Below are 27,620 nucleotides of genomic sequence, written 5' to 3'. Positions count from 1 at the left end.
GATCTCCCACTGAAAAAATAAATTGGATTTTGTTCATGTAAAATAACAGAAATCGGAACAGAAAAACAAATTATATCTCAGGAAGGTCAGCGTATTCAATTTCCGCTGAGCTGTTTGTACAATTCACCATATTGCACCAATTAATTCAATGTGGAGACACCTTTAGGATAACATGCATAATCACCAAATGAGCTGCGTGGAAGTACATATATTGCCAGAGTCTGATGTGCTGTAAGAGAGCATATGTTTATGTGAGTACATTTTCACAGTCATTATAGGACTCCTCAGCTTTCAGGTTTCCATTTGATAATCGAAAGCAAAGAATTGCAAAATATTAAAAGTTTATAATAACTTTAGTCTGATATCAAATCAAGATGTCATGGTACAATCCACAAGTGGGAAGCTTTTTTGCTTTTGGTTTATTCAACCTTTTTCAAGTGTTATTGGACATGTTTTGTTGAATGAAAGGGGACAAACCTCTGTTTCCTGGCAGTGATTGTAGTGATATTCTTACACTGTAAATCACTATTAATCTTCAACACACAATAACTGGAGGAGCAAGAGATCGAATCACAGACAGCAGTGGATGCTTTGAGCTTTACCACACAACCATATTTTCTCTCTAAATTTGCAGATTTGATCTGTCTTACAAATTCTGACAGTGACATTCACAGTTGGCAGCTAATGTTAAATTCACACCTAGCTTTTGCTTTTGTTTACTATGCCTAGTATTGTATTCACCAGCTGCATCCCCTTGTGATGATTCTCACTGTCGCGTTTGCAACAAAGCATTGCCTCTCTTTCATGTGATAAGTTCTGCAGTGTTTTTGCTGGCCTGAAATATAAAAGAACTGGTAAACTAGCAGCCTGAATGTTCTGAATGTTTATGAGGAAAACAAAGTAAACATCTCATGGTATGCCCACTCTGCAGGTTTCTGAATTCATAAACACAAGAGTGGTGTCCTTACATGATGTCCAGTCCCTCTCCCAGCTCACACTACTTTGATGTTTTTACTTTATTCATTCATCATTTTACCTCATTTACCTCAATATGTACCTGATAACCGGCGTTGGGCAGTTACTTGAAACACACATTACTTTATTAATTACTCTACAGAAAAAGTAACTAGTTACATGACTAGTAAACTGATATTAGTGATTGGTCATTAAAACTGAGCTGGTCTATATTTGATACACAGCTACTAGCTTATAACCATTTGATCAACAGCATATTGATATTTACACTATATTTCATTATCTAACAGGTTCTACAGGGTCTCCTGGACGCAGATATTTAAAATGGTATACCAAAGAGCCTTACAAGTGAAATTGTGCAGGACTACAGATGAGATGTAACCGCAGTAATAGTGGCTCGTTTACATCTACCAACACTGGTCAACTGGATTGGTCGACAGTATACTTTGCATGTCCCTGGTGATGAATGGTCCAGATGAAGTTACAGTATTTTGACAACTGCTGGTAACATTCGCATGACATTTTGTTTGAATATTCATGTTTCCCCAAATGGCACAAACATACTCTTTCCTCTTGTGCCACCACTGTGCCAAATTTCATCTCAAAATGAAATGGGCAGATTGCTGTGAAATTGTCAGTATGTTCCAAAACATTTATTTTGTGTGGTAAAAAAACAGTAGCTTTTACGGGCCCTAGCTGGCTTCAGGCTTTAGTCTTGTTTCCTCATAGAATCGTCATGCCAACAAAGCGCTGACTCCACAGAAGGAGAGTTATTTCAGGCTTCATAATAATGCGTTTTTAAACCAGTGCACAATTTGTTATCCAGTCAGCTAAAGACAAACTGTATGGTAAGGTTATATATTTTCATGACCTAAAAAAAGTATTTTTGTGATTTAAGTTGTTTCAGTCTGAGAGAGTGTTTCGGCAGAAAGAAGTTTGCTTGAGTCAGAGGAAAAAATGAAGTCCGATTTACGTAACAGCAGTTTATACCTGGTTGTTTGTCAACAATGCATACAAGAATTGTTCCATTTGTGTTAGATATTAGCAGTTGTTTTTTTTGAAGAAACAACACTCATGAAATGCATTTGCAGGCCAATCCTGAGTTCAGTTTGAGGTACAAAGTAAAAATGAATTCTAATTAAGTCTTGAGGGTGCAGACGGCGAAAAGGAGGCTATGCGTAATGATTAATCTTTTCCCCCTCAGCAAAGTTGTCTTCATCCCAACAACTAGTGGCTCTACAGTTCCAGGCATACTGTATTATTTGCAATGAGTTTGCTACATCCGTTTGGAAAAGTCTGCCCATGTTTGTGTCCAGTGTGAATAATTTTTCTTGAGCCAATTTATGTTTTCCTTTGAAGGGGGAAGTCTTGAGTTTGGGTGGCTGGTGGAAAGCTTTCAAGCCCTTTTGCTTTGAACATCAAACCGCTTGTCTTAAGATTTGCTCTCAGAGTGAGAAGTGAAGAGCACAGAGTGAGGGGAGAGAGAGACAGAGACAGAGAGAGATACTGACATGAGGAGGACCAGGGAAGGTGTCAGGTGAGTGATTTTAAAGTTCTCCTGAGGGGCTGCACTGCAGGCGCAGATAAGGTTAATCCCAAAGTGTCATGTCAGTCTTGAAAAGAAATTAAATTTGACTCAGAAAGGACATTTATGACATGCCAAATTAATAATTTAAGATGTGTTTTAATGAGCCTTTCAATTAACAAATTGTCCCTCAAGAATGTAGTTTACGGTGTTATCACCTGGTCATGTTCCCTCTGTGGCAGCCCCTGTTCTATCATCCTGTGCAGGGCTTGTCTACAAAATGAGTTGGAGGACGTGATTAACCTTGTCCCCGAATTATGGCACACTGTGGGAACAGACCTTTTCCTGCTTAGAGGGTTAATGTTATGAGTCAGGACATGCTGTGGTTTATACTTATAGTGAATAGTACTTAGTTGAAATAGCTGAAAAGGTCAAAGGTTCTTGTCTGTTTATCAATCATGGAACTGCATGAGGCGCATGCTTACACTCTTTCCAAGAGAGTAAGTTAACCTTTTTTCACAACCATGCAGACACATGAGCTCATGAAACCCATTAGACCACATCTCGAGACTTTAGAGGTGATCTCTTCCAATTTGAGCCTGAAGCTGCTCCAGTTCTCCTTATCGTACAGACTTGTTATGAATGTATTCTTTGACCCTCATCACCCGAACTTACTCTTTCCAGTTGAGTCTGTCATGTATAAACATTCATAAATCCATTTAGATTGAATTCTAAAAAGTGCTCCTTCCAACTTGAGACCTCTGAGCATTCCTCAGTCAGGCGTTAAGGAGATCAAGAACCTACAACAGCGTGCCGCTGCTTTTAGTGACCTATATGACCGAGAGGTGCCACACATGCTTGGCAAGTATTTCAGTAATTTTGCACTTCTCAATGAAGTTGGACTACAGAGTGAGTTAAAATTAGAATGTGATCGTGAAACAACAGTTTTTCTTGTCCAACTCTTCCGTCATGTTGTTCAGTCATCTCTTTTGGCACTGATCTCAAGCTATTTTCATGAAACCGCTCCGTTACTAAAGCTACTAAAGCCAGACTATATGAGACAACGAGTCGTGCATTCACAGAAGGCCCTGCTTCCCAACGTATCTCAAACGTGTCATATTATCAAGCCACTAGATTAGATATTCATTTTTGTCTTGGCTCCTAAAGACAGGATTGCAAATGTTTACAATGGGCATCGTTTCCAAGACCTATCACTCCTCCTCACGATCCAGAGCTAAATTTCACTCCTGTGATGATGGCCATCTGGTCAGACTCGAACTTGGGAATGTGTTCAATGCAGCAGATCTGTGTTGAAATGCAACCTTAGACTTTCAGATGCACTGTTACCCACACTTTGTACTCTTTGCTGGCTACTTATTTTCTCAGTGTTTTGTTGTTAGTCGTACTCCTTCCAGAGAAATGCAGGAGTCATATGGTAGTCGCCTTTTGGCAGCGAGGTTAATCAAAGCAGGGCTTTGTAGTGGCAGCAGTCCTTTTGGAACTGAGGAGGAGCCAAAAGCCGCTTCTGTGGCAGCAGTTGTTGGATCCTCCAAAGTGGGTCAGACTGAGCGGCACACATAAATTTATATTTAATGTTCCCTGTGGGACTGATGCTTTAGACCATGAATAATTCTTATATAGGCAATGGCAGTCTTCAGTTATATGCCCCTGTATACATACTGCATTGTGTGGCCTGTCGTGCTTGGTGATTACATATTCCGAAACTGATTCCTTTTTTACTTGTTGTTACTTGTTACATTTCTTTCTATATTGCGAAGTACTCTTTGTGTTTTCGGTTCTTTTGTGACAGCATGTGTGCACTTGTCTCTGTAAACCAGTATGAGGGCATCTGTGCCTGTATCAGAAATGTGAGCATGCCTGTATCTTGTCTGGACATTTCACGCCAAACCTCAATTGTGTGCTAAGCGTTACTGCACAGTTGGTGTGGATTCATTGGCTTGCGTCGGTGTGTGAAAGTGGCACCACTTTGTGAGCTCGGTGCATGAAAGTGGCATTGCCTCACCAGTCAATAGCATGAATTATGTATGGCAGGAGAAGGTGAAAGCCATGTTCTGCATCATCTGCAGGCTGTTCTGCAAATTAACATTTGGACAGCCATTTGCTGGCTTTAGGAGGGGTTTGGGCCTTATTTAATGGCTTGCTTACAGTTCAGAAATAAATTTCCTAGTCATTTTTCTTAACAGGTTCCCTCTCCTGCAAATCATTTGCGACTGAAGCGGTCCCACTTTAAGGGAGCAGACTATAAGGCGTGGGCAGTGAACAGGGCAGATGGAAGTGATCTTTAATTGGCTAGCTTCCCGTCAGGTCTAATCAGGACTGGTGTTCTGTCATCCAAATCCTCCCAAGATTGTTTCTTTGAAAGACAAGCATTCAGCCTGACATGTTCATTTTTCCCCTGAAGGCAATATCATTCAGGGTTTTCCCTAATGGCGGATTTGCATAGGACTAGTACTGCCTTGGCTCCACCTATGACTTGATAAAATTGCAGAGGTTGTCTGCATTATTAATCCTGTGGAAATCTGTCATGTCAATAATCTGTTAAGTAAAGATTCTACTGCAAATTACCATATTTCACCAAACACAGACCTCATCTGGTCAGGTTTAGTGCTAAGTATCCCAAGAGAAACACGTCATGTGGGCAAAGCAGGAGGGGAGAGGAGATAGCATTGAGTGCATTAAAAGCATCCTAACGTCGCAATGTTTCCACAGCTGCTTCACAATAAAAGAGAGGGAAAGAGTGTTAAAGTCCGCTTTGGGAAATTAGGTTTTAACAAAGATTTGAGAGTCCAACAACTTTGTGATCATTGATAATATTTCCTTTGTGCGGCTCATTTACAAAGCTAAAGCTGTCCTCTCAGTTAATTTATCCATTCGGACTACCCTCCATTAAAGAAAAGAAAAGAAAAGAAGAAACATCCCAGAAGCTGTGACCCATGACTGATTTTACAAGTTAGCTTGAGGCTAACCTGAAAAAACCCCCCAAAACCTTTGGGATAGTTGGAGCATGTTGCTTGCAAACCTTTCCTTATTGCTCCCAGTAGACTTCGGTCTGGTCTTTAGTCATGTTCAGATATTCTTTCTTCAATCCCAGTGATGCCTACCTTCCATCAATCTTGATTCAGGAGAAAGGTCTGGTGCCTTTGGAATAAATGAAGCCCAGTAATAAAGGCTATGCATCCACCGACTGACTAAAACATCTTAACCCCATTCCCATCACTTTCTACTTTAGTGGCCCTCTTGGGCAATTTGAGCTGCCTCTCTTTATTACTTCCATGTCAGTTGGAGACATTTAATATTCCTGTGGCACATTTTTAGCATTTTTTTCCTAATCACTTTCATATAGATTAGTCAGATGTCAATTGCCTAATTTTTCACTGTGAATTTAACCTGATATGGAGTTTGAAAATGTTCTGAATGGATATTGGATATTCATCAGTACTCAAAAGCAACAAGACGTTTTTTTAGGAGCATAATTTCCTACAGTTTTTCAAGCACTTAAAGGAAAATTCCAGTTCACGCATTCACACAGTAGTCCCCTGGCAAGTTGCCCCGGATGTAATTCCCTATGCAGGTAGCCATAATGGCGGATCCCCGCGGCAACTTTGTGTTTATTTTCAGTTGAAGTCAGAGACAAGCGTTTGAAATGATTCATGGAAAGATCATGGAAAGCTGGAGGAGGTTCACGCAGCTTGCCCCGATATACTTTGTTTTGCGCGAGTCCTTGTTTCCCTGAATCTCTACAACTGAGATGAGTTAGCACATAGAGCCGCAATGGACACATTTATGGGAAATACGCCAGGTTGAAATGAACCACAATTATCCTTTAAGTGACGAGCTCCAGTAGAAGCTAACAAAGCCAAAATTAGCATTAGCAAGTGATTACAATCCTGTTACTTAAGGCTGATTTTGTGAAGCGAGGACACACAAAGAGCATCACATCTCAGCTGTTTCAAACCAACCTCTTTATTATACATCAAGGAGCACAAGTGTGAGAAACACCTTTCAAAAAATACAGTCCAATATAATACCACCTCAACCTATAGCCTCAACTTCAGTACCATAGAGTTGAATCAACAGCTCTCGGACAGTTTCACAAATATAAAATCTAAGAAAACAGTTTAAATGTTGAGCAAATCATTTAATCTTTGCCAGCAAACTTGCTGGCAAAGACGTGGGCAGGTGAGGGATAGATTTACTTTAGACCTCGATGACCACATTTGAAATGATTTCACCTGCACAAATCTCATCCTGTCAAGTCAACAAGCATGATGAATGTTATTTTCCTTCACAAATAAAGTTGTTTCAAGGATTTTCAGGTCAGCCAGGGGTAATTTTGTCAATATAAAGTGACACGAGGGAACAAGTGGAAGTGTATTTCACACTTGGCAGATTTATTTGTCGTTGATTCCATCAATGCGTCTTAAAGAGACTAAGTGAGTTGTAAGGATGAATGCGTCTTTCACTGTTGGCCCAGTATGATATATGAAAATATCTGCTTGAGTTCGTGAAAGCACACTGCACCTTTGTGAAAGATGCACACTGATCTTTGAAGATAAAATGGCACACTTTTCCATTTATAATACCCAGCAACTATCTCTGCATTCATCTAAATCTTTACTTTTCTTGTAACATTACTGCAATATTTCAATGGCATTTGTAAAGTTTTGGCAGATTTTGCAAGCTACAGTACAGCACTTGCATAGCACATTTTTGGAGGCCGTTGCTCTTTACTCTTGCTTTGAAGTAATGTTTTGGCTTTGAACATCTAATCCTCAGGGAAATCACAGCATTTCACAAATATCAGGTTCATGGGTTCAGATCTACGGGAGTTACGGTCTGTGAGTTATGGACTGGAGTTGTTCAAAATGCTGTGCTAATGTCGGAGTTGGAGTTAATATTTGCTGTGAACTTGTTTCGACCACAGTGTACACCTAAATGTGACCTCTAAGAAATCAATAACCAAACCAGAGAATATTGTGTCCTCTTTCGTCAGTGGAAGTTGATGGAGAAGGAGGGAAACTTTCTATATGTGTAAATTTAAACTATTTCGGAGTTAAAGAATTCATGAAACTGACCGCCAACCTGGTTATCCTAAAAAGTATTTTGATATGAAAATGGCATCATAAGGTTTTTTAATAACAGTCAACCTTTTCTCAGTTTACACAGATAGAAGAATCAATGTTTCTGTCTTCTTAACCTGTGATTAAATTCCAGCATGTTCAAGCAGCTTGTTTATTTTTAGAGGGAACTTTATTATTTATGCAACTGCAGAATTGCAGAAATGTGACCTACCCTCCTGTCTTATTATTTTCATTTTTTAATTACTCAGGTCTCTCATAGCAGATCTCATAAAACTTAATTTAATCCTTAAGAATGGAGATGATGAGAAGGCTATTTCTAAAATGCACCCAGCATCTGTTACAAGTACATAAAAATTATAGATTTTATTAAGCTTAATAGAAACTGTCAGAGGGTTTGATCAATTTCTCCCTCATGGTTCATACATTTTTGTATAATTTCTTATTTGTGTTAATCCCTTGTAAAATGCTGCAGATTATATATTATACTCTGCCAAAGATGTAAATAAGAATCCAATTGTTGGTGCTGTAAGAAGTAAAGAAGTGGCCTTTTGTATATGTTTAGGTCCTGTTACCAATTTGGAAATGTGTAATTAATATTTAATTCCTGTTTACACTTTATTATATACTGAACCATATCTTTAAATCCCCCCACTCTATTTATTAGATGCACAATGAAACACATATATATTTAGCAATATTGGTAGCCAGGAAATGCATTTTTCATGCACTATTTTGCTAATTCTTAAACAAATTTGAGCTCTCAAATGACTTGCTGGTTGATGAGGCTTATTATAAAATAAGAATAGTCCCATCAGTTTTATAAAAAAAAGTCAAACAAGCTTGATAGAGGATTTTATTTAGTTATTTTCTTTCAGTTGCCTTCTCTGTTTTTACACTCATGGGTGTTTATCAGATCTCCGACATGTACATTTGTGTAGACGGATCAGCATTGTCTCCCTGTACAGAGAGTTTACTAGTGATGAGTAGACATTAGGACTACATGTGGGATGTATGTGTCATACTATAGGTACATAATACAAAAAAGGTTAAAAACGTGAGGCTGCGGAGTGCAGCATACTGTAATGCTGCTTTTAATAACCCTCCTTCTCTCTCTTTCTTTCTCCTAGGTAAGCACTTTCTTTGCTCTCTGTTGGTAGTGGTGATGGAGGAGGGATTGGCGGAGCATGCATCCTGTTGCTGTCAGCCCTGGTGAAGGTTTCATGCAGCTGAAATGTGAGGCAAGAGTGATTAAGGTGATGCATTGAACCAGTGTGCCCATAACAAAGATGCTTCTAGCTCTTGTTCTGGCAAAGTCAGCAGTACGAATACAATGAAGTGAACCCCCCCCCCATCGCACACTCAACCATCAGCAGACCAAGAGGAGAGGGTAGAAGAAAAGAAGGTCTAAATCTGATGGCGTGTTCACACCGAGGGCCTTGTTTTGTTGGATCAGCGGTGCAACGTACAGTCTGCCCTGCACAGTGTGCAGGCCGCAGTGACTGGGTGTGGTGTTTTAAAAGGCATTTCATGGCGCTCTGATCTGCTTCACCAATTTATATTCACATGAATGTGTGTTTTCAGTTTGTACTTATGCAAATTCACTTGCCTTCTTATATTACAGAATCAATTCTTTATTATGGATTATGCTGAGAATCCATTAATTTGGCTGGAGTTATTGATTTAGGGGATCGTACCTGTGGTTTGAGATCTGCTTAACTCAAGGCCCACATAACTGAAGTCCAACACTAAGGTTGATATGGAACTGAGCCATTGCCATGACAACTGAGCAATGAAGACCGTGAGAGCTCCAGATAAAGTTGGTAAATTAACCTTGAGTTAAGATTATTTTTTTCAATATGCCAATGGTTTTGTATGCCTTTGCCATTTTTACTACACCTGACATACTGTTGTACGAAAATATATTAGCTGATTTGACACTTGTGTAATGCATGACAGCGAACAGCAAGTCTATATTCATTTCTGTCAAAGCTACATATTAGTGTGGTAATGCAGTGCAGACTTTTCAAATCGATATGCACTTAAGCTGCACTACAAAGAAATGGAAAGCATGCCTGATTTGTTGTGAAGGTGCTAAAAACACTGACGTTGTCCTTGAACTATACAAGATGCTATTGCAGTGCTTTCACTGATAATCAACATTACACCTCGGGCGTTATGTGGTGTTGTAGGTTCAGTGTGAACGTGTCTGTGCCAACCAAAGCCAAAACAGATTTGAGCCTGTCCTCGTGTCAGACGCCACTGACCTGGTGCAGGTTGGCGGTACACCAACGTTACTCTGTGCAACTTGATTTTGACTGACACCTATCTTTCTCCTTAACTGCATATTTCTGTCTTCAATCTGGCACAGTCAAACTCTCAGCATGTCACCAAAATACCAAACAGGAGTGGGCGAGGCAAGAAAAAAATTCGACATGACAAAAATAGGATGCCAAGCTTGTTTGCAGCAGTGTATTCATACTTCTAACCTCCCTTACTGCCTCTGTTTATGTTGCTTGGACAGGTCAATTCAGTAGCAGGTCATGGTGGTCCTCCATGAAACTGCAGAAGTGGCTCTCAAATGTTTATAGCCACCAGTCACTTATGTTTATTAAGCCGAACATGATGTAAACTAAGAGCAAGCTGCAGTCTGCAGTCACCAAAGGAAGCAAATTGTGGCAAACAGCACTGACACATCCATTATGCTTAACTCAAGTTACAGAGTCTAGAATGTGATATGTTTTGACATTGTGCACTGCCAAAATCTCTAATCTCAAGGGCTGACAGGTTACCAAAACTCAAATAAATGAGCCACTTTGAAAAGTGGCATCTTCACGAATCCTGACTTTCCTGTAATTGCATTGCATTATGGCCGAGTTTAAGGATAAGTCTGGTGTTATTCAATGTTTTTTTTTTATCTTCAACAAATTCCATTTCTCAATACTTTCTGAGAAGCCTGTTGGTCCCTATAGAAAATTTAAATCTTAAATGATGGGTTACATTTTTGTTTTTAAAGGCTAAGTCATTTCCTAAAACAGCTGGGCTCTGTACTTTTTAACTAATGTTTGGAGTGTAGCGGCTCAGCATTACCAGGTTTGGACCCAAAAACACGACTCGCAGACCAGGCAGGTAAAGTTTGAAGTTCAGTTTTACTCTGGTCAGAAAAAGGCAAACGTCAATACCAGACAGGCAAGGTGGCAAACGTATCCATTAAGAAGCTACTCAGGCAAAGGGGCAGAGGTCCAACAGCAAGCAGGGGTCCATAAAGGACTACTGCAAGGCTAATGAGGAAGTGGGAACAGGTGGGTGGGGCAGGTCGAATGGGAAATGGCAGGAACACAGGAGCCATTACTGAATGGCAGGATCTGAATCTGACAGGAGAGTCAGTATATGGCAGGGAAGAGAGCAGAAAGAAAATGTGGAACTAGAATTAAGTTGATGTTATGACAAGGCGTAAATTGAGGATTTATTTTCAGCCGCAGATTAATGCACATTCGGTGCTCTAGTGAGTATTTAGGGCACCAGATTGGTGTGTGCCGGAGTGACACAAAATAAACTACAGTGGCTGCTTTCATTGTCATGATGAAACATGTCACTCATGCAGTGGTGTGGCTCATTGATGTGTTTTTAGTAGTTTTTGGACAACAATTGAGCTCTAAGGCACAAAGGGCTTTGGCAACGTCAGTGGGATCAATTCATCGTTGATTTCAGGGGTTCGTTGACAAGTAGAAAAATACAGAATATCACCAACCGTACAAACATACAGACATTAAATTGACTTGAAGTATACATATGCTTGCACAATTGCTGCTTCAAGAGGCAGCTCACTGACATGTTATTTCTGTATAGAAATATGCACAGTCACACTTGATGTATCCATGGGGGAGACAGTCAATGGAACATAATTATCCTAAGTGCACTGCATCATTGTGCTGGAGAATAGCACATCTTTCCATTTCAAGCCTTCCCCTTTGAATTTGTTAGAAAACACAGCACACATTTTATAACAGCCACTAATAATGTGTCATTTCAAAGTAGTATGGACATTTAAGGAACTGGGCTGGATGTGTCAAGCCATGCATGTGCTTGACACATCTATTATCAGAGACGTTACCATTGATAACTGATTACTTCAAGCATTTAGGAGACATTCTTATTCAGAGCGGTTTACAGTTTCTGAGATTTCAAAGTAATTATACAAATCAAAGGACTCCTGGTATTTTAAAAGCTGATTAAAATGGAAACAACAGGACAGGTGAGACAGAAGAGTAAGCAACACTTCTAGTCATCTCAGTAACTTAGACTGTTATATGTTAGCTTCCACCCAGTTCAGAAAATGCAATGACAGAGACAGATCTGCCTGGCTTCACGTTAAATTCACTTGAACCCTTTGTTTCATCACTCAGTCTGTGTTGAAATGTCTAGTTTCCCCTTCCCTGACATTTTAACAACGTAATGTGGCAGCTCCGCAGCTCAGATTGAGTTCCCTTTATATTTGTTTTGATTTTGTATGTTTAATGTTGCCGGATGGAGTGCTCCATTTTGAAGCACTGACAAACAGCTCGAGCTTTGGTGCAACAAAACCAGCTGGGGACGATATCATATTTCCATGATATCAAAGGAAAATGATAGTGTAAAAGTTATTGTTGGCCCTGGGAAGAAGGTCAGGCTGAGCTTTCAACAGCATCAATGCATGATAAATATGTGATGGGATGATAGGACGTTCCTCTGGTTTGCCCAGATGTAATATCTTAGGTTGCACAGTCAGTGTGCACCAAACTGCTAAAATCTTGTAAATAAACAATTATGAATACATCAGCCTTAAGAACTTTATAAGTTGTTATAAGGTGATAATATGTCATGTACCCCTAGTGGTCAAAAAAAACAGAATCATAGAATGGTGCTTTAATTAATTCAGCTTTAATTAACTGCTCTTGTACAGATGTACTATAGAGATTTCCGTATGATTGAATATGTGAAGGTGGTGGTGGCTTGTATCTCTGCCCAGTGTCCACCATCTTTACTTAGATCGTGAGATAGTAGATTAAACACTGTGGCTAGACTGTACGTTTTCAGTGCTCTTTGCTTTGTCTGTTTATGAATAATGTCTGCTGCAGTGTATGACCGGTTAACCTCTTTCTCTTTTTTATTTGCTAAAAATCTCCTCCTTTAAATGTAAACAAAGCATGGCATGTGTCATGTGTCCTGTAGTTGTAGTGAGCACAAGTTTTTAAAGCATAAGGAAAAATATAGTCAGAGGGCCAAGCTGTCTGAGCCAGATAATATACAATTTCATTATAATTTTTTTTAGCACTTACTGAATGCAGTTAGCCTGGAAATCCCCAAGGAGTAGATCAATGTATCATTTAACACGACTTTTCTGTTCTGTATCTTAATGGCAGTCGTAAATACTTTTAATGCAACTGGTGAAAGTAGATGACCCATCTGTTCAGCAGCCATTCAATTACTTATTCAGACTGACAGACAGATGTAATATCATGATGTTACTATATCAGAATGTCGTAAATAATTTTACAATGATCCGATCACAGTTAAATTGTACAATATGGTCCCTTTCTGAGTTGTAAGCTTAAACATTCTGAAATGGTTTCAGGATTTTTATAATCATTGTTTAAATGTCTGAAAGAAAATAAACTTGGATCCAAACTGTTTCCTAGCAACAATTGCAATGGTCTGTTGCACCTCTACTAAACCAATTTGTATGGTACCCTACATCGACAAACCAGACAAAGGTATTAGGAATCAGGCCTCTGTATGGAACAACACCTGTTGTAAAGGTGTTACGTTTTCCAAAATCAGTCATGTAATGTCACAAGCTTTTGATTTCATCCTGATTTATTGATGAATCCAGTGAAGCTGGTGATATTTTCATTGGCCACGTTGGCTAATGGCTAGCTGATGAGACTGCCAAACCTTTGACCGCTGACCACTGTGATGTCAGAGTGGATGGTCTGAACTCTGACTTATCTATAAACTCAAATGGTCCAACATTTAACTTAACTTGTTGACCCAAAATCCTCATGCAAGAGAGCTTAACTCACTGGCATATGTTGTAAGATGTAAATGGAACCCAATCTATTTCAATCCTTGAAACAGATGGTCCTTGAGCTGTGGTTAAGAGTAAATGATCTGCTCTCCGCCTTCCTCTATCACTGTCTGAGTGAGAAACTGTCCACTGACAAATGGACAGAATCACAGCCCAAGAATATAGATTACTGATTCCCCTGAAGTTTAACTCTAACTGGCCAACTTTTCTAGGAAAGTTGTGTCTAATGGAAAGAAAAACAAATCTTAAACCATTGCATAACCAAATCCAGTAAAACCATGGCATATTACCTTGTGGCAGAGGTTTCAAATTGATGGCTTTACTTACATCAAAGGTGTATACAACTGTATGCTATATGAGCTCAGTAAAAATAGCCTTCCTTAGATGTAGAAAAAAAAATGACTGACAGCAGTGTAAACAGCAAGCCAGTATCAGTTGCATTTCTGTGGGAATTCTCACCCTATGGCATGCTGTTTTTAGATACAGAGGCGATGGAAAAATACAGAAATGTCAAGATATCCACTTATCTCCCACTTCACCAAATCTGAGAGAGGTTCAGAAGTTTACTGCAACAGCCAAACTCTGACCTTTTCTATACATTTCTTCAATAGAACCAACTACAGACTCACAGGATTTCTCAGAGATCCTCCGATGTGGACATTAATGTTCTTCCACCATGCAGGGGTTATTTTACCAAAGCAAAAAGAGACACTTATGTTGAAAGGTTAACAAAATATGATGTATGTATGTATGCTGTACTTGCAGCCACAGTGCAACTGACAGCATGGTGGGAATGACACTATACACCATTAATGCAACATACAAAGATTTGAATGACTTAAACATGTTAAAGAAAATACATAGTGGCTCTGTGAGGCTGTATTTACTGAAGGCACAGCGGCACTTTGAGACGAAAAGTCAGGGGATCATTAACATAATTACAGTGCATCCTGTGAACGAATGTCCCAGATTTCATGTCAATGCATCCAATTTCTGTGAAAATACTTCAGTCTGGACCAAAGTGGTGGACTGACCGACCCGTTGCCACCCCGAGAGCCACACTGCTACTGTGGCAACATTTATGATATACATTTTCACTAGTTTACTTCAACACATCTTCTAGCATGTCCGTCTGTCACAACACACACCCACACTCACTGTAGTCTTGTCATAACACTCCCCCCTTCTCTCCCCCCTGGCCTCAGAGGTTCAACATGAAAGATAAAACATGAACCTTCATCTGGAGGTTCTGTGTAATCAGTGTGCACAGTAGGCCGTTTCCCCAAACCAAAGTAAATGTGATCACAGTTAAAGCTCACTCCCACTGTGTCATATGCTTTACTAATGATATTATCACTTCTTAGTCATGTCTTTCATAACTAATGAGTTTAGGGAAAACCCATTTTGTATTTACATAACTTAACATAGACATTGTTAAAACATGTCAATGTAACTGCAACATTAGCTGCCCAGTGTATGTCCTGTTTTCACCAGTATTCAGGCTATATTACCAGTTTTCACTATAAATAACTGTAACAAAATTGTCATCAATGCAGTGCCCAGGGAAAACTTTTGAATTTTAACAGTCAACCTTTGGATCATTGTGCTCGGCTGTACTGGCTACATCGTCTACAACACATCATACACTCTTGTTGATTTTGGTGAACCTCTCTCCTTACCTCTCGTGCCACCATCAGGCCAAAACTCCAAAAGTTGACTGGAGCAGCAAAGTGTTCTTATAGTTGTCTTATTCAAAGATATTTAATAATGGGAGAACATATCCAGGCCCTCTAGTCACTGCTAACACCGGGCCATCCACTGACCCCATTCATTATCATCAACTCAGGTCTGCTTCCTCTAATTTGTTAGGGCTGTCACCTTTAAGTGCTCCGTGTTCATAATATTACTGACATTCATGTTGCATGAAAGCCAAAGTGAAGAGAAAATTCACTTCATTCTGTTTAGTTTAGGGTTTTTTTTATTGACATTTTAAAATCGAAGTTGTTAATCAGTTAAAACTGGGTTCCATTCATACTACAACTGAGGGTCTACGTCAGTCTGGTGTGGCCTGCATGAGCATTTCCCGATCCACACTCTATTCCAGTTGGTGGTGGTAATGCACGTAACAACGTTGTTCGCCAACCGTCATAAATATCAAGAAGAAGAAGAAGCATGCGCATTAGGAAAGAAAATTGCAACCTCACAGCAGCAAGAAGAGCTCCTGCATTTCTTGTTTTTGGCTGAACAAGAAGAAAAAGGCAAAAAGAGAAAATATGTTGCGCGATCCCTTAACGAGAGCAGGATCAGGGACGGGGAATGCAGTACTTTGGTGCAAGAGATGAGAAGCATCGACGAATGATAACAGAGAATGCTTTTATCGTCCTGGCATCGTGGTGGAGGGTGTTTGGCCGTCCAATTGAGTGCCACCCACAGACCACCGTTGATGTAGTGAAGGATTGTGTTGCTCTTCACAACGTCCTGACATGTACTGACACAGCAAATTCAGCAACCCAAAGATACATCTCTGCCAACCTCACAGACAGTACAACCCCATCTGGAGACATCGAGCCAGGGGAGTGGAGGCGGCATGTGGAGGGAGACGGCAACCATCTCCATCCGAGGCAGCTGTCCGCAGCACGAGCAACACGGGCTGCACTCAACACCCGGGCTCGACGTCGCGACTTTCTTTCAGGCAACTGTGGAACATGTACCATGGCAAGAGGCAGTTGAAGAAGAAGAGGTCTGAACTGAAGAACCGTATCACCATGTGCAAGTTGACGACTCGGATCTGTAACGGTGGGATACTTTGAAGTGCACAATAAAACTTGAAAGCTTGAGAACGCGTCATCTTTGAAAACTTAAACATTTTTGAAAGTTTCAGTTCAACAAACCCCCCCAAAGACTTCTCAATGTAAAGTAGCGTTCCTTTCAGAGTATCCAGCTTCATTTCCCTCGATTTGAAATGCATTGTGTTTGTTGACACCTCTGCCAGCTCCGCCTACCTAATTTGCATACTGAGATTTGATCACAATGCTTTATTGAGACATGGGGAATGACAGCAAATTACAGTGTAATTTCACTCCAGCTTCTTCCACACACAGTTTGTGGGCAGAGTAACACTCAGGAGGAGTTACCTCCAGAGGTAGTTTCAGCAAATGGATTGAAACCGTGGTTTTGATGATACACCCAGAATGCATGAAGTGGTTACATGTATTTTGCCGTATCCTGAGAGGTTATACAGTTGCTGTTTTTGTCAACAGCCAACATGGATGGATGGATAGTTTTAAAACTCAACACGAGGGCCCAGTTCACTCCCACTTGAGCAGATGGACTAGTACTTTGACTAATTTGCTTTTTTGTCCAAGAACATGAATTTTTTATCCTGAAACACTTTTTTGACTAACTGATGAAAAGCTAAAAGTATGTCTCTCAATTGAAGCTGCATTCATCTATTTATTGAATGCTTGGATTTTTCCTGTACTCACTGTGTGAAGAGTCAAATCTTTGTCCCTACTGTCTCCCTGTTTACTATTTCAAACTGCAATCTGCAAAGTTTCTCATTTTATTTTAACAAAAGGATTATTGTATAATGTCATATAACAAACAATGTTGTCTTTGAAGGTTCTTGATTCTACCAAGCTCTTTCCTGCATGACTTTGATGCATTTTCAGGAAGTTTACTGGGAAATCATATTTTATTCACAGCGCGCACCATAGTATCGGGGCTTTCTTCTTGATTTTAAGTTCTAATTTTAATATTTCAGTGAAGCCCTTACTCTTTTTGCACTTCATTGTAGTTTATCTGAGGATATTAAAGCTCTCAGAGAGTGTGTGAAGAATTTACTGAAGTTGTTTTTAAGCCCACACCCTTGACACAACATAGCAGTAGACTAAAGATGAGTCTTTTCACAAGTATTCAGATTACCAGTGTTAGTGTTGCTATTCTTACACAACAGCAGGTCTTCATGTTGCCCACAAAACAGAATTAATGGGAATGTATAGTTGGTACTTTAGCTTATTTATTTGTGCACATTTCAGCTCCAATGGGATATACTGTATTCCATTCAGGTCTTATTAATTTCCGTTCTTATTGATTGTCTGCATCTGTGCTAAGGAACATTTCTGCTTGGTGTCATGACGCCACCAGTTCAGGCCTGTTACATTTTCATTTAGGACTCTAAGCAAATTATCGAGCTGAAACCAAGTTGCGGTTGCCTTTATTGTCATCTCTGGAGATAGTTTGTGCGCGTGTGTGTGTGCGTGTGTGTTGACGAAATGCAGAGAAAATGAGTGAGTGAAGCAACACGAGGCCAAGACCAAAGATTCTTTATCTTCTAATCAAATCCCAAGCAGGGGAATCAGTTTGGGGATACCAATTAGCATCTGGGCTTGAGCACATCTCCGCTGCTCTGGGTCTCTCTAAGCTCTCAGGTTGCCCCTCTTTGTGACAGTGTAGCCTGCGGTGGTGTATTCATTTGAAAGTCTGAACAGGCAATTATGAATTACTCACATGGGGTGTCATAAGTTTTTTTTTTTTTTTTTTTAACAATGTAGGAAAACATTTTTCTAAAAACATTTAGCATTTTTTGGTGGAAAATGGAGCTTAGCAACTGTAGCTCATCACGACTCCTTCGAGGAATGTGGAGTTGATGTGTTGGTGTTGCAAGTCGTTGCAGGGTCCCTGGTGAGCTCCGACGCTCGGTGCAGCTGGCAGGATCTTAGATGAGATGAAATGCCATCAGAGATACAGTATGTAGGATTCTTAATTAAGTCAGTCTTCTCTGATTGTGAGCTTTTAAAGCATGCCTATCTCAAGCTTGCCTGCCTAATTGGATGTGTGTGTGTTAGTGTGTGCCTCCTCTGTGCGTGGGTGAGCCTCTTTGGAAATGTGCATGTCTGTATCGTAGTCATTATATGTGTAAACAGGAGCTCAGCAGGGAACATGTTGCATAGCACAAACCATTGGCATGTTTATTCAGTCTCTTTTCTCTGCTCGGGGTCTTTTCCCTCATTCCTTCGTCAGCATGGTTGTCTGCTTCACAACTTCAGTGACTTAGATGACTTGGGTGTGTAGGTGGCGGCTCACTTCACAGACTTCGCGCACAAACACACACACTCTTTAATCTCCCCTTTACCCATTCCTTGTTAGGCAGATCAGCCACGATGTGCTGCTCTTTTCAATCAATGAGTGCCAAAGGCAGTAAATCAGGGATTAAGGTGCGGCATGGCACTCCATTCTGCATGCTCCTGGCCCTTCATCTCATCAAGGTGCAAACAGAAAACCCAAGCAGTTGTGCAGCTATGATGGGCCCCCTACACTTTAATCATTGCCGGTGACCTCGCTCATCACCACCAGATTAAAAAACAATTGTGCCTTCGCCTCGCTCCCTGCTAGTTTTATTTATTGGCTCTCGTCTCCCTGGTTGAATTATTTTTATCAATCAAACAAGCCCATCAAGAAAAGTGGCTGCCGTTTAGATAGAGCCCCCCCCCAAACCCCCGATTGCTGATACTTAACCAATGAGGAGGCTTGTAAAACCAGATAAAGTAGTACAGTGCAACTCTCCAGGGAGCCGGTGTACATCTGATTTTGGTATGAAGCTATCACCGAGTTAAATAGGATTTCAGAATCAGTTTTGTCCCAAGGGAAATTCAATAGATTGCCTGATGGATCAAGTCTGTATAATGGGAGTGACTTGGAGAGAGTTGCATCATACTGTCCTGCTATAAGCCTGCTGTACGGCACAAACGCACTGAAACACTACACAGCTCGGTTAAGACAATGTCTTGCATTTCTAGGCCATTTGTGACTTGGTGGTGTACTGTATTTTTCTTATTCAGCTGATACCTAACCAAGAATAGATGACAGAAAGACATTAATAGTGTAGCTGGAAGTTTCTTGAAGCAGAAAACTGCAGAAATCGCACAAACATTGCAGAATTTACAGAAGGAAAATTAATAATAAATGTCATGTTTTATTTTCTCTGAGAATCAAAAAGTAAGGGCTTCTTTCTCAACATGCTGCACTGATATTCAACAATCATACAGACAGAAGTCCATTGTACAAAAGGTAGCCTGAGTAGACCAGAATGCTAAGCAACAGATGCAACATGCAACACTTTTTTTTTAGTCTAGTCGTAGCTGCAGTCCGCATCAGAAGCAAGTCACCACTGGTTTGTATTTATCCTCGTGGAACAGCGAGACCTGTGCTGTGTTAAGCCACTCGTTCCCTCGTTTCATGTCTTTTCGCTCGTTGGTCCTCCTGTGAGTTGGAAATTGATTTGTTCCTCTGTTGTGAAGGAAGTCATGATTTCCTTAAATCTGCTCGGAGGAGGGTTGATTGACCAGGTTTCTGAAGTGTAGCAACACTAGAGCATCTCACCTGGTAGTCCTTCAGAGGATGGATGCAGCCCTTCACTGGGAATGTGTTAAGGCCGCGTCTTCCAAATGCCCACACTTGAATGCGGGGTGAAAAGCCTGCAGCATAGAGTCCCCCTGGCTGCAACCCACTGGCTCCCCGATCTCTCTCCAAGAAGTCTGTGTATATTATGTAGTCTCAACGTGATGATTCGTACAAATGGGAGATCAGCGCACACTTTCGGATGGTCTCTCCTCAAAGGCTTTCGGTTATATTTGAATATATATACATAGTCTTGTTCATTTTGCTTTGTAGATTGTGTTTTTTGTTTTTTTTACTTCTGCTAATGTCTTTCTCACTATAAAAAGAAACCACTGGGTGTTGACAAGCTGTTAAAGGATGATTTCTCTTCTTGCTTATAATGCAACGATTCCAACTGAAGACAGAGAAAGAGCGATAAAGACAGGGCCCAGAAATGAAGGAAAATTAAATAAAATCTGGCTGTGGAAGAGCAGGATGCTCAAACACATGCTGCTTCTAAAGGGCTTCCAGTGGACATTGGAAGTGCAGTGGAGATATGACACAGCCATGTCACGTCCCACAGACATTCGGGTACCTGACATCACTTGAGATGAGACTTTGAGATGAGGCTTGACCAGTTAAGGATGCCTCATTTCACATGTTTTCTCAATTCATATTCCTGAATTCCTCTGCCCTTGCATCCCTTCTTGCATCATGAGGTAAACAAGGAGACAATTAAGTCAGATGAGATGTACCGAGTGTCCACACCAGCTCCCAAGAACAAACTCACTCACTGTGATTGATCTCTCTTTTTGCATTTCAACTTGTGCATGAAATCCATTGTATAAGCTGTCTGTCAGTATTTTTGTGTATTTTCTATACTTTGAATTTATATCCTCTTGGTTAAATTCATGGGTCTATAATGTATGTAAATACTAATCTACAGTTGAAACTTGATGGCAAAGGAAATGTTGGATTTCCTCAGCTGCTTCTGAATATGAAATAGTTGTGCGTCTCTGAGCACAGAGAACATTCAGAGATGATTAGGTACAGTAGGTCGGGGGAATGGGAACACGTTGAATATCACACGTTCACTTCTGAGAGTGTAAATATACCAGAGGGAGGATTTTTCCTTTAAAGACCTTGTGAGGTAGCATGAAGCGTTACCTTGCTGCAACAAGCAATGTTTCAACTTAACCTCTGGAGACAATATTTTGACCAAAGTGCCTTTAGTTTCTGCTACGGGGAACGAGTCAAAATTGGAGTTGAAGTAGCTGCAGGCTAGAGGTTTTGGAATTCTTTTGCAGTTACTCCATTTGAGAAGGTTGTGGGAGATGGAGAGCAAGATGCTTTTTAAAGGCAATAGGATTTATTATGTGTTCTGTGCCTATAGCAGACTGGATTTAGCCAATCCCTAGACATCTCTTTTTCCTCTCTGTACCCACAGCTGTCATGCAGAATATCTTATCACATCGCCTGAATGTGGGTGGGTTGGTCTGTCACCTCTCGCTGCGTGCATGCCTGCCTGTGTATATCTGTGTGTGTGTGTGTTAACATGAGAAATGTGGCTTGTGGTTAAAAGGGCAGTAGAATAATCACTCTGGCACCTGCTCAGGCTCCCATGCGTTGTTAAACATCCCGCTACTCACAAAGTCAAATACAAGACAAGCCTAATGGCTCCCCAATGCTCGTCTTTATAAATGATGGTGTTAACTACAACTCTCTCAACACTTAAGCACTTTGTGGATCAAAGATAATACATATTCCTGTGGTTTGTGCCTCCCATTAAAGATGTCAAGTTCAACTCTTCAGTGCTTTAAGTAAGAAAGTCCCTGTTGACTTTTCAGCTTATTTGTTTCAAAACAGCTTCTACTTCCATTTTCCGTTACCTCGACGTAATACCCCTGTTTATCAATGTAGTTTTTTTGTGTGAAATAAATTGTCATGGTAGGTCTCCAATAAAAGTAGGTACACTCAGTTTCTGTGGTGTGCAGATCAGCACCATCAAGAGAAGAGCTTACGGAGGGCGTTGCAGGACATGTTGTACCAGCTACAGCTAGGCTTGCTGAGTAGTTATAATTCAATCCATATGGTTTTAGGACTTGGTTCATTGCTTTATAAGTTAAGCATCCAGGTGAACTCTTAACTTACTGATTTACCATTTTTTATCATTTTAATAACATGTCGATACCTTAAATAAACAAAACTTTGTAGTATGTCAAAAGATTTCTAAAGGGCTACAGTGTTAAAAACAGGCGTTTGGATTGTATGCCTTTCTTTTGTTCACATTAGGCAGCCTTTGACGCACAATATGTTCATGTCACATGGTTCCTATATTTCTTACAGAGTACTGTAAGTAAATGGATTGTCACACATCGCAGTGTTTCGCTGTGCAAGTAGAAAACTGCACTGGAGTGCTGCAGCAACTTCTTTTGTGGGTATATGTTTGGGCACCCTGGCACCCTGACAGGTGGACTGCGATAATGTTGGTGATAGTGCCACTCCACATGAGCCAAGATGAATGAGCTCAGTCTTCATTATGATTTCAGTGGATGTTGGAGAGAAAAGATTAGAGAGATTGGTTCCATAGCACAGCATAATTGATTTATAATGCATCAGCTAGGGAAGCAGTGTGTGTGTGTGAAGCCCCTCACATGGATGAACAATGGTGGAGGGTGTGGTGGAGGGCGTTTGGAGGTTAACAAAGGCGGGGTTGGAGGGCTACATGAGATTAGAGCAGCTCCAAGGCAGAGTGTGTCGACAATGGTCAGTGTTTCTCCGCCCTGCAGCAGATGAAAGCTTGAGCTGCCGATGAAAAAGCAAAGGCTGACAAATCTTCTAGAGTATTAAGTACATCCCATGTGGCGTGATGTCCCCGGGAGTGTGCAGGCTTCCTTTCCAACCAAGAACCACAGCAGCTGATTGGCATAGAAACATCCAGGTGGAATCATATCATCATATCATCATCAATCATCGCTTTTGGTTTACCTCCAGATGCCTACTCGATTGGGATCAGGCAGATTAAGGCATTTTTTAATTGATTGGTATCAGATATTTAAGACTGATCTAGGGTTGTGTGATATGACAATATATACAGCGAGACGTTTTCTTAAGTATCAAAAGTGCTTGGCCACAGTGCAAACAGGAACTGCTAGTAGCTAATGCAACATGAAGTTCCATGATTTGCCAATATGTAAAGAAATATAAGCTTTAAAGAAGCTAACTGTGCCCACTGTCTTCTTGGCAACATTACAGTCGCTAACACAAAAACGGGACGCATTACACACCCATTCACCACCCTGACCTTCACACCCTTACTTTAGGTTTACTAAGTAATGGTTGTGCGCCTTCCTGCCGTGGTAATGAACATTGGCTTTGAAAATAAATTGTGGGCTGCAAAATCACCAAACATCAATAATGCATAATTCCAAGGGAGAGATGACTCATGACATCTATAGCTTGGTTGCATTATGTTATGTTTCGTCTTTCTTGGCAGCGGACAATCCAACATTTACAACCGCGGTGGAAATTCTTATTTTGCTCAAAGCGTATCCACTAGCATTTTACATAGGTAGATGTTGGTCACCCACACACTCCGTGTTCATGTTTTTACATCTTTGGTGCTGCAGCAAAGCATTGCTCAGGATTGTAAAATTATCAGAACGCTACTCTTTTTCCTCTGGGTGCCAAGATTCAATGAATGTAGCTGGAGAGGAATGTGATGAGTGAAACGTTGGTATGAAGTCAAACACTGTTTAGACTTTCTGAGATATAGAGTTTCTTTCTTCTTGACTGGCACTGAGTGAGTGTGTGTGGCGGTGAAAGGAAAGCATAGGATTTGTGATCTGCAGTCAATTCTCACCAGTTACCTTGAGCCTTTTCAGGTTTCCCTTCAATTTACATTCACAAACATCATTTTAGATATTTACCAACAGCTGGGTTTGTGCTGGCTAGAGAACAATCTCAGATCAGCTCTCTGAATTCCTCTGAAGTCTCGCACAGTGACAGCAGAAGATGGGTGCCTGATGCCTGTGTGTTCGGTTGATATCTCATTCCCAAACCCGCCGCACTACTTTTAATAGTGGAGCTCAGAGCTGCAAAGGAATCTCGTTTATTAGGATTCAGCCCACTTCCTGACATGCTGCGAAGGAACAGATAAGAGCGGTGGGAATGTGGTCTGAGTTAAATAAATAAACAGATCATGCAGCAAATAATTAACCTCTCAGGGTCTTTGACATGCTCTGAAAATGCAGGAGGGGTGGGGGGTGGAGGGTGGGAGGAAATGGAGTAAGAACTCTCACACTGAGCTGGCCCCGCTTCCTCGGGATGCTGCTATATATGGATCTCCAAGGTTAACCTGGCTGTTCAGATGGTCCTTTATGTTGCGATGACTTAATAATGCAGTTCTTCAGCAATGTTTTGATTACATCACACCACCGACTATTGTTGTTAATTTTTAGACAAATCATGGTTGCTGTCAATAGACTCTGCCCACAAGTATAAGCCTGCAGTCATGAACATGGTCTTCTGTCTACTCTCTACAAACAATCCCAACCTAAAGTCCACTTACTAGTTTTTACCAGAGCTTTCAACCATACCACCAAGACAGTGTAAGATGGGCTTATCTGAACATCTACAAGACGGCGTGACATGGTTGAAAGCCATTTCTACCATAAAAATGGCACCAGAAAGTCCACAAAATAGTTTATTTTACAGCTGCAACTATGATCATTTTCCTTATAGATTAATCTAGAATGTTATTTTTTTCTTTCTTTCTGACTAACAATCCAAAATCTAATTGAAGGTATTAAATTTGCAACGATGAACTGAGAAAAGTAGCACAGGAGAAGCTGGAATCAGAGGGTTTTTATAATTAAATTCCATAAAGCCAATTAAGGCGTGACTGATGATTACATTACACTTTAGGGAAGTCATGCACACAATGTAAAAATGTTGACAATAACAATTATAATGTCAGTTTGATTACTTTAGTTCAGAGTCAACATTTTCTTTAGATTTCAGAAGTTCCCATTCAGGGAATATAGACCAAGAGAGGAGCCACAAGATTCTCGAAAGATTTTCTGAAGACCTCGGGTCGTTATGTGTCTCATCACTGTGTTACAGCATTTTTAAAACTTAAGAGCAGAGGGAGGGAGTTTTGGTAGTTAGCTGTTTTCTCATGAAGAACTAACACAATAATGAAAGTCAGCAGAGTTCTAAGCCTCTTATATCTCCCTTTATTCTGAGTCCTCCTTCACCCTTTAAATTGCCATCATTTGACAAAGTAATCAACATTGTTTTAATTAAGTTGTCTAACTTGCCCAGATGCATTTTTCTCTCCCTATTACCACTCTTCCTCCATACACTGCCTCACATCGCTTCCTCACTCCTGCTTATACACTGACAGTCTACAGCAGCGGGTTTGAAAAAAAAAAAATAAATAAAAAGCAAGAAGTTGCTTTTAATCGAAACTTTGCAATTGGCCTCCCTCAATCTCAATGCAATCTTTAGGGCTGTGTCTCATAATGGATTTCGCACACCAGAACAGTTGTCAAAACACTGTCACTGAATATTAAAAATTCATTTCAAAATGACAAATATGTGCTTTAAAAACAAGTGACAGTTTGTCTGATAAAATAATTGAATTTTTGCTGTGATTAAAACATTTCTAGTTTTGTGAAATAGCAGGTCGCTTACAGTAAGGCTGCTGTCACAGACTTGAAGCTGGACATTATATATTTACGATAAATCACAATGTCTAAAAAATAGACGTAGGACAGTGGGAGATTAATTAATGAAAAGGAATTCAGAAGCAACTAATTTCTACTTTTTGTTGCGGAAGAATCGCTGTCGCTGTCCATGGTGCTGTATTCCTCCTCCTGTCGCAGCATGGACTGAAAGTAGGCTTTATTGCTTTTACATGTTTCCATTCATAAAATAAAAATATGCACATAATATCAGGTTCTATAATTTATAGCCTACAAGTTGCAATAAAAATCTATTATTCCCCATACTCTTATTTATGTGTCCCTAGTTTCAGAAAGGCTGTTATGCAGAGAATGTTTTATGTATTAGTTTTGCCAGTTTTCTTCATAGGAATTCTTCCAATGAATTAACCGAGAAGTGTAGACGTTTTGTGTCACATGGTGAGGAATCATGACATGCATGTATTCAATGTGTTAACTGTGCGTCTGTGAACACACGTATTACATGACAGAATCTTCATATTCATCACAGAGAGGAGACTCAGATGGATTTTTGAGTGCCCTCCTGCATACAAGAAAAGTGGTGGACTCCATAAGGCACTTTTGTGTAGTTTGTGTATCGGCCACTTTATTTCCCAGAGTAGCTCCTCTTCCCAAATTCCACCCTCACTGAATCAAATGTTGGCGTATGGTCCTGGTAAGTCTACGAGTGCTCAGGGCTTTCTCACTGCCAAATTGGCTGGAGGGCCTTCTGATGGACTTCTTGTGCGCTGTACACACACTTTGCTTAAGTCTAAAATCCTATAGACGTTTCTTTGTGGTGCATTGACCAAGGAAGTGTCAGGGAACCAAACCAAAGTGGTGCAAAACATATAGGGTAAACACCAATGGTGGGAAAGAAAGTTCATGCTCAAATGCCCGTAGGGGCTCCAGACATATTTGAGTGTCGATATTTCACCCACGTGTCTCATTTCTTACTTTATTTTAAACGAAGTGTGCACTTTGCAGATGCAAGCTTATAGTATGTTGCAAAATATAAACATGGGATTGGGACTTGGTTATGGCAGATATTAAATATACAATACAAGATGGGAACATGGGCAAAAAACTTGGGATCAGGACATCTCTAGAAGTCGATCAAGAAATATTAGACATTAGACATTATTGTCTGTATAATATGGTAAAATAAACAGTATGGTTAGTATGATAGAGCTCAAAAGCATTTCCACTGAGAGCAGCTCATTTATTTTGATGGGGAAGTACAGTCTAGCCTCTAACTTTTACTCTCCAACACCTACGGTGCATAGACAAGTGACTACTGAGAGTAATGTATGCTCATGCATGCATGTTTGTTCATGACAATAGATGCAGTGGCACTCGTGATGTGTTTTAGGAAGTTGGGGGAAATTGATCACTAATGTGGGAATGTGGCTTTTCTCTCTCCTTGGGGAGATCGCCAAAGGAACAGAACATGCTCGCTCATACACCATGAAGAATTAAATGCTGGCCTGTTGCGTGTTATCAGATACACATTTAGTAATTACTCAGGCAAGGACTCATAATGCCTCCCGGTTCTATTTCTCCAGCAAGTCAATAATACTGACAAAGGAGAAAGCACAGAATAAATGGTAAACAGCTAAATTATATGATGTACATAGTGTCATTTAAGTTAAGCTCAACTTGTCTTTGCATTGCTTGTTTTCCACGTTGTGAACAATGACGTTTCTAACAAACGAACTAACTAACTAACTAACTTACACCCTTGACCCCTTCTTTTATATTTGCAGCAAGGCCTTTCATCCTCCAAATGAAAAACACCTTTAATGACACTGCTTTCCAAAGTCTGAATAGGCCTCCCACACATAATTAAC

General features: G+C 40.3%; 1 protein-coding gene across 1 annotated transcript in view; it reads left to right on the top strand.

Moving 5' to 3' along the window:
• cadm1a (cell adhesion molecule 1a) overlaps positions 1-27,620 on the top strand; it is a 328,104-nt gene that overhangs the window by 99,160 nt on the left and 201,324 nt on the right. The window lies entirely within an intron of this gene.

The sequence above is a fragment of the Enoplosus armatus genome, chromosome 13 (genome assembly GCF_043641665.1).
Source record: "Enoplosus armatus isolate fEnoArm2 chromosome 13, fEnoArm2.hap1, whole genome shotgun sequence".
Taxonomy (NCBI): domain Eukaryota; kingdom Metazoa; phylum Chordata; class Actinopteri; order Centrarchiformes; family Enoplosidae; genus Enoplosus; species Enoplosus armatus.
This window is presented reverse-complemented; position numbering and strand designations above follow the sequence as displayed.